Source organism: Macaca fascicularis, chromosome 8 (genome assembly GCF_037993035.2).
Source record: "Macaca fascicularis isolate 582-1 chromosome 8, T2T-MFA8v1.1".
Classification (NCBI taxonomy): Eukaryota; Metazoa; Chordata; class Mammalia; order Primates; family Cercopithecidae; genus Macaca; species Macaca fascicularis.
In genome coordinates this window covers 138,513,904-138,526,880 of record NC_088382.1, presented here as the reverse complement: position 1 = coordinate 138,526,880, position 12,977 = coordinate 138,513,904, and the positions used below count along the sequence as shown (strand labels likewise).

Genomic DNA, 12,977 nt, shown 5'->3' with positions numbered 1-12,977 from the left:
AAAACTTTGCTTAATAGTTGTGCTTTTGAATAAATAAAGGGAATGATGAATGGATCAAGAAATAAAGCAAGGGAGGAAACCTATATTTTGTGAGATCAGAATCTTGGCCATTTTTTTTTTGATAGGAAAGAACTTTATTAAAACTTTCAATAAGACTATAAACATAGCAAATCCAAGTTTTTACTTCATATACTTCTTAATTGAAATGTATGTGAACTAAAATGAGGAACAAACATTAAATGTAACTAACTGCTCAGCAGTGCATGAACCTGGAACACATTCATCTTGAAAATTCAATTCCCAAATCCATCTCTAATAGTTCTGGCTTACCATTACTTTTGGTTCTTCTTCCACTTGCATCACCAAAACACAATACCTTTACAATTTTTGACAACCTATACTATTGTTCAGGAAGAGTTGGGCATCTTCTTTGTTCTATGATTATGCAACTCTCTTATTTTCAGTTACATAAACACCAATTCAATTTGAACTTTGGATTTGAGGGCCCTAAATTTGAGTCATGGCTTCATGTCATGTTACTTGGGTGGCCTTGGGCAGAATATTTTACCTATCTACAACCTCAATTTCCTCTTTTATAAAATAGGGAAAATAATAGTACCTGCTTAATAGGGCCCCTTTCTCTCTTCTTTTTTTTTTTCTTTTAAATTTTAGAGAACTATGTGTTCAGTGCTTTCCACATAGCAACTCATTTATCTTGGCCAACAGCCCAATCAGTTGAAAGTGGGAAAATGCTTGATCTGTGCTTCATGTAGTGAGGAGCACATCAAGAGCTCTCCTTTGCAGATGGTCCATGCTAATTTCCATTGATTCTTCTTAATCTTAGCTCGAAATCAGTGACAGAGGAACCTTCGAGGTTTTCTAGTCCACCTCTTCATTTCAAGCATGAAAATGTAGCAGAGGGATAAATGATGTTCTAGACCATAAATGATGTTCTCAGATCATAGTATCACTTTTCTGGTATTGGTCCTTCTCTATTTCCAATACACATTTACTTTGGTCTAAAGGCATAAAGACATAGGATGCCCTGGAAAAGTCTCCTTGGTTAAGCATGTATGTGACCCATTAGCAAAGACTTGGAACCAACCCAAATGCCCATCAGTGATAGACTGGATAAAGAAAATGTGGCACATATACACCATGGAATACTATGCAGCCATAAAAAAGGATGAGTTCATGTCCTTTGCAGGGACATGGATGAAGCTGGAAACCATCACTCTCAGCAAACTAACACAAGAACAGAAAACCAAACACTGCATGTTCTCACTCATAACTGGGAGTTGAATAATGAGAACACATGGACACAGGGAGAGCAACATCACAAACTGGAGCCTGTCGGGGGTGAGGGGTTAGGGGAGGGATAGCATTACGAGAAGCACCAAATGCAGATAACTGGCTGATGAGTGCAGCAAACCACCGTGACACGTGTATACCTCTGTAACAAACCTCCACATTATACACATGTACCCCACAACTTAAAGTATGTGTAAAAAAAAAAAGAACAGGACGAGGAGATATTTGATTATGGCTATTAGGGAGTATGAACATGGTCAAATCATACTTTGTTAAATGCTGGTCTCTTCTTTCAGCCTACCATACATGTACATATTAAAACATATATTCAGAATTACGCCAGACTATTAAGGCAGTGTATGTAAACGCCAAAACTAAACTGGACTCTTTGGGATAATGGGATTGACTATCTCATTATAAAAAGCCTATAATGCTTCTTTAGGAAATTCCTGCGTTGGTATTTGCAGCTTCAAATATTCTCATGTTATTTTATTTTTGCTTCTTATTTCAATTTCACAGAAACTGGGGGTGTAGGGAGTACAGAAATCAATAGCTTCCAATCTCGTGATTTTGCATTTACTGACTTCCTCTCTTGCCCACCCATATGCTATATTTTTTCATTAAGATGGATTTTATATCACAAATATATATGGTAACAATCTCTTGCTAAAACCAACAGCCTGCTTCAGCAGTGATAAATTTATCACAGATCATAATCGAACAATGTGAGTACCTCAAGCCAGCGGGTAAATCTTGCCCCTTGTTATGTTCTGGGACAATGACTTTTACCAAGTAGAAATGTCACACCTGCCTCTATAACTTTGTGCAGTCCCCATAATCTATGAATTATGTTACAGTTGAATTACTTTTAGGGAAAATAACACGGGAAACAGCATACATTTTGAAAGTTGTTAAAAAGAAAACTGTTGACATAAATATGTACAGGAGAAGATGAACATACGGAAACTTTCATGGTGAGTTTTCCTCCAGAGTAAATGAAAAGGAATGTCAAACCACAAAGAATTTTTTCCCTGAGCTTCAGAGAATGATAGCAGAAGTCTTAAAAAGGCACTTAATGGAATCATATCTGGAAATGGTTGAATCATAAAAAGGTGTAGCATCCAATTCTCTTTTCAAAATGCCTTGGAAACTTTAGCTTTCTTTCCAAGAAAATGAATAACACTGTGGCCTCCTTTGAGGCGAGGTGAGGTTATTTTGTGAGTCGTTTCTCATTGAATGGTGGGTTAAAGATGAACATTGCCTTCTTTCACCTTCCCACCTACCCAGATCATGCTCACCCTTCAGGACTTAGGCACTAGCATCACCTCCTTGAAGGATTCTCTGCTGACCTCAGCTCCATTTGAATTCACTGTTTCCTGAAATCTAAAGTACTAGATGTTTGTAGCATACAATTCTATATTTACTTTAAAAAGTACCTTGCGTTGTACTTGAACCGTATGCCACCAGACTACTAGCTTCCTAAAGGCAGAGATTAAATTCTGCTTCCTTCATGCCCAGTTCACTCTTGGGTTTTTTGTAGTGGCTTAATAAATATTGGCAATAATTGGCTTAAGTATTGGAATAATGTATCTATAACCTCTTCAGTTAAGGGCAGAGGCTTGATGTGCCAAACAGAAAGAACTGTCATTTATTGAGCTCCTCCTCTCTATCAGCAATTATGTCTTTTTAAAAAAATATATATATATGTTATGTATTTCTAATAAGGACATCATTGTGTCCTCATTTAGCAACTAAAGAAACTGGGGCTCAAACATGGTGAGCTGCTTGCTCAAGAGAAAATTGCTATTAAAAGCAAGGTTTATCCAGCACTAGGATTACCAACATATTTGTGCAATAAATGAAATTAACCACTAAAAAGATTTCCTTTGTATCAGAGATAGTCTCCCCATAAATCAATGGAAATGGCCAATAGGAAGTCTTTCCTGGTCCTTCTTTCAGATAAAGAACAAATAATGTCCCTTTCTGGGTGGTAAGAATCTCCCTGTTTGGCTCTTGGATTCCCCAGCATGTTCAGGTTGCCTGGATGGAGAGCAGTAGGGCAGCAGCAGATTCCATCTTACTCAGCCCAATGACTTCTTTGTCTACACTGAGTCTCCCTTTCAGCTCCCAGGTTAAAAAAAAAAAAAAAAAAAATTACGAAAACAAAAAATGGTTCCTTTTCAATGACAGATTAAAGATTGGTTCAAAAAGCAGATTTCAAAAATTTTTCAGTGTATGATGTTTTATTTCAGCCTGCAGGGTAGAAAACATCTGACTCTTTACAGAATTGTGCCGATGCCTTCCTAGACGAATTCTTACTCTCTTTCTCCTTCCTTCTAAGGGCCCAGGGCCTTTGTGCTGCCTGTGAGAGGTCATTCTTACACTGCTATAAAGAAATATCTGAGACTGGGTTATTTATAAAGATATTTAATTGGCTCACAGTTCTGCAGGATTTTCAGGAAGCATAGTGCTGGCATCTGCTTGGCTTCTGGGGAGGCCTCGGGAAGCTTTCAGTCATGGCAGAAGGTGAATGAAGAAGAGGCACATCATATGGTAAAAATGGGAGTGAGCGAGAGAGAGAGAGAGAGAGAGAGAGAGAGAGAGATCTTGACCGGATCTTGTGGGAAGCTCAGACTGAGAGCTCACTTATCACCAAGGGGATGTCCTAAACCCTTCCATGATCCAAACACCTTCCACCAGGCACCACCTTCAATACTGGGGATTACATTTCAACATGCGATTTGGGTTGGAACAAATATCCAAACAATATCATAGCGCTTTAGTTAGCCATACCACTCCATTTTCCCCCCAACCTCCGTTATCACTACTCCAGACACTGGAGTTAATTTTCCCCAGCCCCAAATCATATGCCCAATCTTTCATTGTCCTCATCTGAGCTAGTTAAATGAAACAATCTATATTAACATGAATGGCTGTGTAGAGTCAGAAAGAGGATTATCCCTTTCCTTCCCATCATTAAAGTTGTGGCTGACACTCCTATAACAAAAGACAGTTTAACAAGAGAAATGGATAACAAATTTATTTGATTAGACTTTTATGCAAAAAGGCCTCCAGATTGAAGACCCAAAGATACAGGAGAAGCTGTATGATTTTATGTTTAGGTTCAATGAAGCCAGGACAGTCAGGTAGAAATGTGATCGGACAAAAAGATTATGAGCTAATGGTAGTTGAGTGAGGAAATCCAGCAAGGCCTGTCTGTCCAGATTCTTCTTAGCCTCTCTGTTGTAGCTTTTTTTTTTTTTTTCCTCCCAGGTATGAGGTAGGACTTCTCCGGAATAAAGGTCTTAATTTCTTAATGGCCTGCTGTTACACAGAAAGATGAGGGAAGGTTAGAGTAATATTTTCAGGCTTTCTAACTGGCTTTGGGGGAAAGGGGTTCTGGTTTCTATGACCCATCCTGGGGAAGAGGAATTCTAATTACTATTCCTCAGGAGAGAATAAGGGGTGAGAGACAGGAGGGCGGAAGTTTAGAGAGAAATGTTGCTTATGAGGCTTTCATTTTGGAGTATTGGCTTTTCTGAGCCTCAACAGCAGATTGTCTGAGTCTGTAGCTTTTGGTACTCTATTCGTTTGTAAAAGAAAACATACTATGCAGTATAGGCTTTGGGTGGCCATACAATGCAAAAAGTAAAACTTTGCCAGTCCATGACGCCTTTCATTCTGTAAGAGCTTTACATCAATTAACCTATTGATTCCTTTCAGCAACTCTAAGAGTCAAATTATTATCCTTATTTTTTACCGAGAAGGAAACTGAGGCACAGAGAGGTTAAATAGCTTGCTTATAATGAAAAAGCTGGTATTGGAGGCAGACATCAGTTTCAAATCCAGGCAGCCTGGTGCTAGAAGCTGGGCCCATTCTTAACCACCATGCACACTGCCTCTCATCATGTGGTTGTTAAGGACATGGGTCATGGAATCAGATAACATTTTCCTTCTGTGGGCACGGCTTTGGACAACTTACTAAATCTCCATTAACTTCAGTTTCTTCATCTGTTACATCCCAATAATATCAGTACCTGCTTTACTTGGTTCTTATGTGGAGTAAACGGAGTAAAACCTGAAAAGACTAAGCATGATGCCTAACGCATGGAAAGCACCCCTAATCAATGTTTGCTTTCATTCCTATAGTTTCATTTTTGCCAAGGGTGTCATTTTCGACAGCCTAGAGGGCTAATATGGGCTCAAACTTGAAAAACAGTCTTTCTTGGTGTCCTTAAATCACTCTGCATAGAAAACCTATCTTACTCATTCATGAAACTCACTCTGAAAATATATACATGTACATAATGTGCACATATGTTGTTTCCTGATGAGGAAGGTAGGGAGGGCTCCTCCAGCTCGGCTTTGTGATGCATCTGAGCTCCTGAGTATAATATAATCACTTTCTTTTGTGGCTTTGGATTTATATACACAATATAGCCACAGGCATGCAGGCATATATTTTTAGATCACTCTCTGAAAATGGAGCGTCCACATTTTTAAAAATAAACTTGTGCTGGGCTAAAGCTGGAATCAATGAGTGGGGGAAAAAAAAACCCCACAATCCACTCTGCCTGCTCCTTGTCTTTGCAGCTAACAGCCAAGTCTTATTCTTCCACCCTGATTTCAACTGATTCTTTTCTTTTCTATGCTAGAACAAGTGGTGCAGATCTCAGCAAATGACCAGAGTGGAGTCAGCTGTTAAATATCAATTTCTGACTCCTAGAAATTTGACTCCTGACAAATGTTCTTGAAAACTTTTAGGATGTGGCAGCATATTTCAAAGGCTCCCCTAGGAAACCTCAAGTGAAATCAGGCTTCTCACAGATCCTCTTCAGGCTGTGACCCCACCTAGTACCCATTGCAGGGGACTGGATCCAGTGAACACAATCACCTTCTCTCCATGGACTCCGTGAAAGACAAGGAAGGGCAAACCTCTGCCCCCAGTCCCCTCGATGCATCCAAACAGCCAGGAAGGATAAACCTCTGCTCCCAGCACCCTTGATGTATCCACACAGCCAGGAAAAATGTTCTCATGACTGATTACTGTTCCTTGCTATGGTAATATTGGCAGTTTCCCCTGGGGATCGGAGAGTGGGGTTGGGTGACAGTTCTCTGCGTAAGAAACCAAGGAATTATTAAAAAATTATCCCCATATCCCACTCTGTTCCCAGTACCCAAAAGTCAAATTGCAAAGCCTGATTTTAAACTCTGAAGAAATGCCCAATCTCATGATTGTGGACAAACAGAGCAGAGGAGGTCCCTGGGATTGATGGGAAAGACCTCACTGGAAGAAGCTCAACTTCCAAAGACAGGGATAAGGGGAGGAGTCAGGAAGAAAAGAGAGGAAACAATTGTCATTCAGCTTCTAAAGGGTCAGAGGCAGCACCAGGGGCAAATCCTTTAATTTGCCACTTAGGCAGATTTGGAAAGGTTTTGGGGGGATAGGGGAGGTCAGTGAGAAAATGGGAGATTATAACAATTATAAAGAAAAAGAATTCTGCTCACCCAGTACCTTGAGGAAAGTTTTAAGGCAGACAAGATTGAGAAAAGATATTAGTAAAACTCTCCAGGAATTAATGGTACTGCCAGTGACACAGATTTGTAATCTTCCGGTTTAAACTCAGACAAGATCAAACCCTTTTGGAAATGCAATTCTGCGCTTTCGGAATGACAGCAGTCGCTGTGACTTCTTCACTTTATGTGCTATTTTGCTTCTAAAGGGCTTCAACGTGTCTGCTTCTGTTACTCCAGCCTGCCTTCAAAATGAAATTAAAAAAAGAAAAAATTGAGGGAACAGATTGACTCTGAAGCATTCCAGAGAGAAGAGGTTTGGCACATAATCCCATTCGAAAACAATTTTATCAAAAACGACTCTTTGCCTTTCACCTTTTCATTGTTTTCTGAACACACCCAGGTGGAAGGAGCTCCAGATTTGCTTTCAGATTTGCCAGGGATGGAAACTCAGGCCCTAGGATCGACAGTGTAACTGCACAATTTACATAACCTCTCTGAGGCTGAGTTTCTGTCACCTCTAAAGTGGGAAGCATACCATTTGAAGAGGCTACCCCAGCATGCTACAGGCTCTTAGAAAACATAACCTATTATTTCTGTTATATCTAGTGCCTCCCAAACATAAAGCTAACCTATTATGTTAAGAAGACTTAACAAAAGGGTTTATAACTATTTGAGGAAATTGATTCCATGCAGGCTTGGGAATTGTTTTTAAATTCAGAAGAAAAAATGCTATTTTATCAGTATTGCTTAAACAGAGTTTAAATAGTGTCGCTGTTTCCTTTAAGAGGCGAATTGGACTGGGCTCACATTGCACGTATATTTCATCTACAGTTGCCACATATGTGTGTTTTTCTCAGCAAGCAGCACATATGGAACAACTCTTTATGGAAAATAAGAGTGATGTCATCTGCCTAGCAATACCAGGATATGAACTCAGACTCCCACAGTGCCGTTGGATCCACACAGCTACCAGCGCCCTCTGAGGAAGGGAGACTATTTTGAATGTTTCCGGAGTTGTATGCTTTGATTTTCTTCTGAGAAATCACTGGGAGGGTGTAATCTGATTTCCACAAAGAGAAATGGGTGTGTGGGGACAGAAATAGTTTATTCTTAGGGATTCCTAAGGAACTCTTTGAAAGTGTTTCTCATATTTCAGAACAGAAAAGTAAAAAATGGAGCAAATGTGTTCCATTCCCTTTCATGTTGAGGAAAACAGTTCCCCTGTCCTTTCAAGAGCTCCTGTCCCAGGGAATCTGCTCCGACTTGCTATTCAGTCTGCATTCTTCTGTGGCATTGCTGAACAGATTAGCTCTAAAGAGAAGTTTAGTGCTTCTCCGATGATTTAAGTTATTTTAAACAAGGATTTCAGGATGAAATGGATGAAAGGAAGCCAGTTATTGGGGCATGTTCTCCTTGAGGAAAACCTGTTTGTTTGTTTCCTTGTCTTAGAACAGATAATTTAAAAAATTAAAGTTTATTCATGCAATTGTATTGTGATGGCTTAAATTCCATTCTTTGTAGCTCTATACAATGCCCTTCATTAGCATTGATCTCCCTATAGAAAGATCCTTGGTAGTTACTTGGAATTCAGGCTCCAATTCAGGCTCTAGTCTGTTAAGAACTAATCCCTATAAGCTTGTAGGAATTGCCACACTGGGCTGCACTGAGAGAACTGCCTGGTGTAACTGGAGAGATCAACTGGTGGTCCCAGGACTGATTTCTTGCAGAAAGTAGGTTTGGTTTGGCTGAGTTTTTGAAAAGGATTTAAGTTGACATGCTTTTAGCCAGGGGTATGCACTCTTTTCACCTCAGATCCTGGCTGTCCCTAGTACAATTACCATTGGCCTTAGAATCATGTGAAATTACCTGTTCAGTTCCCAGAGGCATTTGAATTTGGGGCCCTGGAACTGGAAGGGGCACCCGCAAGATGTAATAAGGTGTAAATTCTTTTAAAACGTTCACCAAATCCTGACAGTGATCAAAGTGAAGTCACTTACCTCAAATCTCAAAGTCTCTGTTTTTCCACTACGGGTTGGTGGAGGCTCTGCTTCATGTCTTCTTTTGAACATCCAGGCTCTATCTGGATGTAGCCATGTTTACTGCAAAAGAAAAATGGACAGGAGGCTGAGGCAAGGGAATGGCGTAAACCCGGCAGACGGAGCTTGCAGTGAGCTGAGATCCGGCCACTGCACCCTAGCCTGGGCGACAGAGCGAGACTCTGTCTCAAAAAAAATAAAAATGAAAAAGAAAAATGGAAAAGAACCAGTGTCTTTGAAAACCTTTGGCCAGAAGTTGCACATGATGCTTCCAATTCCATTGGCTAAAGCAAGTCATGTGCACAAGCCTCACTTCCTATAAAGAGCAGTGGATATTTTAGACAAAATATTACTAACCTCATCAATTAAAAAATATTTATGAGCTTAGCAGAAGCTAAGTGAAGTGATAAGAGGGGAATCCAGCATTCCCTCAATTAGAAAGTGAAAGACATACAAGAAAACGTTCAAGAGTATAAAAATTCTGTTGTTGATGCATGCCCAACATTTATTCCATATTTTATCCTGTAACAGAATCTGATTTCTACTTTGAAACTCATTTCTCTTTCTCATTTATAGTTCTGCAGTAACTGACACCAGATGTCCTTCCTCTGCCATAAGTTATTAATTATATAGGGTGGGAAAATGCTAGTTTTGTTAACTGAATAAATAAATACTATGGTTGCTGTTGTGAGTTGAATTGTATCTCTTCCCAAATTCCTGCGTTGAAGTCCTAATACCCAGTACCTCAAAAACGTGACATTATATGGAAATAAGTTTGTTGTAGATGTAATTCGTTGTGATGAGGTCACACTATAGAAAGGGTGGGGCCCTAATCCCATATGACTAGTGTCCTTTTAAAGAGGGAAAGTTTGTGCACAGATGCACACAGGGGAGCACACTGTGTGAAGATGATGCAAAGACTGGGGTGATACAGGAGAAGCCAAGGAACACCAAAGGTTGTCAGCAAACCAACAGAAGCCAGAGGGCCATGGAGCAGATTCTCCCTCACAGTCCTCGGAAGAAACAAATCCTGCCAACATCTTGATTTTGGACTTCTTGCCTCCAGAACTGTGAGACAGTAAATTTCCGTGGTTTAAGCCATCCAGTTTGTAGTACTGAGTTACAGCAGCCCTTGGAAACTAATACTTTGGCCTTGGTTGAATATACAAGGGAGAGAAAGAGATGTTTGATGAAACACAATCTTGGCACAAGTGAAGGATCAACAATCAAATAATAAACAAATAAAATTTCCTTTGATCTTCTGATAAGGAAAGAACATAAACATTGTAAGGAGAGTGAAAATCACCTGGTGATCACCAAACAGACTATTTGGAGGCAAAACTACTTATCTGAGGAATTTAATAGAAGGGAACAAAGACCACCCGGTTGCATCTGGTTCCAGGCCTCTTTCAACTTTTATAAGTAACTAAAGTCTGGATGGATCTCCAGAATGCCGTGCTGAAATTCATTTTACAACCCTAAGTTCCCCTTAAGCTCCATAAATACCCCGATGAGATATCCACCAGGGGGCGCTCAGTCCTCTCGCCGAGGCAGCCCGCTACACTCTATTGTAGCGTTCCCCTTTCTAATATACTTTCCTTTTTCAAACCTATACTGTTGTTGGTAACTTCTCTTTACCAACACGTGAGTTGACCACTTCCTGATGCTGGGGCTATGACACCTCGTCCAGTAGATTGGTATGATTGAGGGAACTTTTAGGGAATACAACATAAATAAACCATTGTAGGTCAATGTTTTAAACTCTGACATACATCTTAAGAAGTTTTTAACTCTGATAACCATCATAAAAGGTTGGGGGCATCCTGTAAGCCTTCCTGTTTCTATAAATGTCATCATGATTTTATAAACTGATATAAATACTTTCAGAAATAATATGCTCTGTGATGATATTCCTTTTAAATTGGGGGCAGGGGTGGGGGGGTTGTAGTTTAGTGTTAATGATTTAAAGTAAGAGCTGTAGACCCAGAATATCTGAGTTGAATCTGGCAGTATAATTTCCTGAGTTATGTAAACCTTTTGTCTTAGTTTATTTTCTGTTGCTATAACAAAATACCACAGACTGGATAATTTATTTTTTAAAATAAATGTATTTAGCTCACAGTTCTGGAGGCTGGGAAGTCCAAAAGCATGGCACTGATATCTGATGAGGGCCTTTTTGTTGCATCTTGACACAGTTAAGGGCATCTCATAGTGAGAGGGCAAGATCACGTGAGTCAGTTCATGTTTCTTTTCCTCTCCTATAAAGCCACTGGTTCCATCATGGGGACTCCACCCTCAAGACCTTATCTAATTCGAATTACCTCCTGAAAGTTCCATCTCCAAACATTATTGTTAGGGACAAACTACTCCAAGAAAGCTTCTTGGTGCTGCCCACCCCTTCCCCTAATGCTCTACAACTCTTCTCCGTGCAGCAAAATAAAAAAATAAAAAATTAGCGTGGCGTGGTGGCGGGCGCCTGCAGTCCCAGTTACTCAGGAGGCTGAGACAGGAGAATGTCGAGAACCAGGGAGGCGGAGGTTGCAGTAAGCTGAGATCGCACTACTGCACTCCAGCCTGGGTGACACAGCAAGACTCCGTCTCAAAAAAAAAAAAAAAAAGAAAACAAGAAAAAAGATTGCTTGCCTGACTTTGGGTCTATCTTTCTTTTCTCTTGGCTGATCTTACAATTATCAACATATGAATTTAGGGATTATATTTCCAACACATGAAAGGCGGGGGACACATTCACCTCCTGAAATATTCTATCACTGAGAGTCTCATCTATAAAGATGATATGGTGGTAATACCTGATGCAGATGTTTTGCCTGACTACACTTTAGTTAGGCTCTCCTGCACCTTTTCTTAACAAGGCCCATTTATATCCTTCCTTGTAGAATCCATTTCTGTCAGTGTAGTGAGAATCCTCCACCCTTATCCCCCCATCCTTCAGGTGATACCTGATGGTTCTGGCTGCCTTCAGTCAGAACTTTGTTACTTGGTTCAGTCTGAATCTCCCCAACACTTAATGTCTCCTCTTAGCAATTTTCTGTTCACTAATGCCCACGCTCCTACCCCTCCTTCTCCGTCTCCCCACTCCAGCTTCGCTTGTGGTTATAAATCCCCACTTGTTCTGATTGGCTGATTGTACGTGGAATTGAGTCCACTTCTACACTGGAGTCTTTCTTCTTCTATTGCAATAATTTTTGAATAAAGTTTGTCTTCAGTACTTTAACTTCTGTCTGGCTCTCACTTTCTTTAACATGTATAATATTAGGATTATTAGGAGGATGAAAGTAATATTGAAGAGGATTAAACAATGAATAACATTGCCTCTTCATTCTGAAATGGGAATAGTAATAGTATCTAATGCATAAGATGGTTGTGAGTGTTAAATTACACAAGCTAAAACATATGAAGCAGGTATAAAAAGCATAGCTAGAAAGTAATAAGTGATCAATAAATGTAAGTTATTATTATTAGTATATTCTCTAATATAGCAATTTCCAAATAATATAAATTCTTCTGCATAAAGTTATGATGAGTATCTTTCTGTCAAAATAATGCAGGAAGAATGTCTTTCAAGGAAGAGAGATATATATATATGTACACACACACATATATATGTACACACATGCACACATATATATATATATATATTTTTTTAGATGGAGTCTCACTCTGTTGCCCAGGTTGGCGTGCAGTGGCACATTCTTGGCTCACTGCAAGCTCCACCTCCTGGGTTCATGCCATTCCCCTGCCTCAGCCTCCTGAGTAGCTGAGACTACAGGTGCCCGCCACCAGGCCTGGCTAATTTTTTTTTTTTTTTGTATTTTTTAGTAGAGACAGAGTTTCACTGTGTTAGCCAGGATGTCTCAATCTCCTGACCTCATGATCCACCTGCCTCGGCCTCCCAAAGTGCTGGGATTACAGGCGTGAGCCACCATGCCCAGCCCAAGGAAGATATTTCTATATTTTCAAAATTCTGATTTTAGGATCATTCCTTTTAATTTTTTTCAGGCTTTATATTTTTATTGAAAATAATCCATTTACATAAATAAGCTCAGTACAAATAGATTATAATTTTAGTGTCCCTACCCTGAAAATGTTATCGCT

At 39.8% G+C, this 12,977-nt stretch overlaps 2 long non-coding RNA genes across 2 annotated transcripts in view; one reads left to right on the top strand and one right to left on the bottom strand.

Annotated features, from left to right (window-relative positions):
* LOC135964568 (uncharacterized) overlaps positions 1 to 12,977 on the top strand; it is a 282,514-nt gene that overhangs the window by 231,612 nt on the left and 37,925 nt on the right. The window lies entirely within an intron of this gene.
* Positions 4,345 to 9,159, bottom strand: LOC123575121 (uncharacterized). Its single transcript, XR_006700255.2, has 3 exons — positions 8,826 to 9,159; positions 6,206 to 6,426; positions 4,345 to 4,635 (listed from the first exon to the last, which is right to left on the bottom strand). It is a non-coding gene; the product is annotated as an uncharacterized lncRNA (long non-coding RNA).